The following is a 505-nucleotide window of genomic DNA, read 5'->3' as shown; positions in this document are numbered from 1 at the left end:
TCATAAAATTTAATGCAAAGTAAGTAGATTTAGACTAGCATAGGTGATGTGTCTAATGGTGGTGGAGTGAGAGGATTTGTTGAGTGATTTAGGGGATTTTGTGTAAAAGGATATATATTTTTGCTTGCTTAACAAGCAAGCTTCTTACATGAAAGTCATGTGACATTTTCGATGACACATTCTTGACTAAATCATTCCCGAGTATTGTCGGCTAATACCCGGTCGGATAATAAAAATCTCCCGATTTCGGTTTACGTTTAGAACTTTGAAACACAGAATTCGAAGTGAAAAATAATTAGAAATGCGTTATGGACGAACTTGCTATCTATTGTAACACCGCGAATTTTACTACCTTGAAAATATATGTTTTTATTAATATTTTTATTAATTATATTTTCGAAAATGAATTTCTGGGAGTTTTCGGTAAAGAATTAGACGAAACTCTAGCTGAGTTTTAGTCTTATAATTCTATTTACAATTTGGTGGTAAATTTTCATAATTTTTG

Source organism: Lupinus angustifolius, chromosome LG01 (assembly GCF_001865875.1).
Source record: "Lupinus angustifolius cultivar Tanjil chromosome LG01, LupAngTanjil_v1.0, whole genome shotgun sequence".
Classification (NCBI taxonomy): Eukaryota; Viridiplantae; Streptophyta; class Magnoliopsida; order Fabales; family Fabaceae; genus Lupinus; species Lupinus angustifolius.
The sequence above is the reverse complement of the archived record's forward strand: the minus strand, read 5'-3'. Positions refer to the sequence as shown.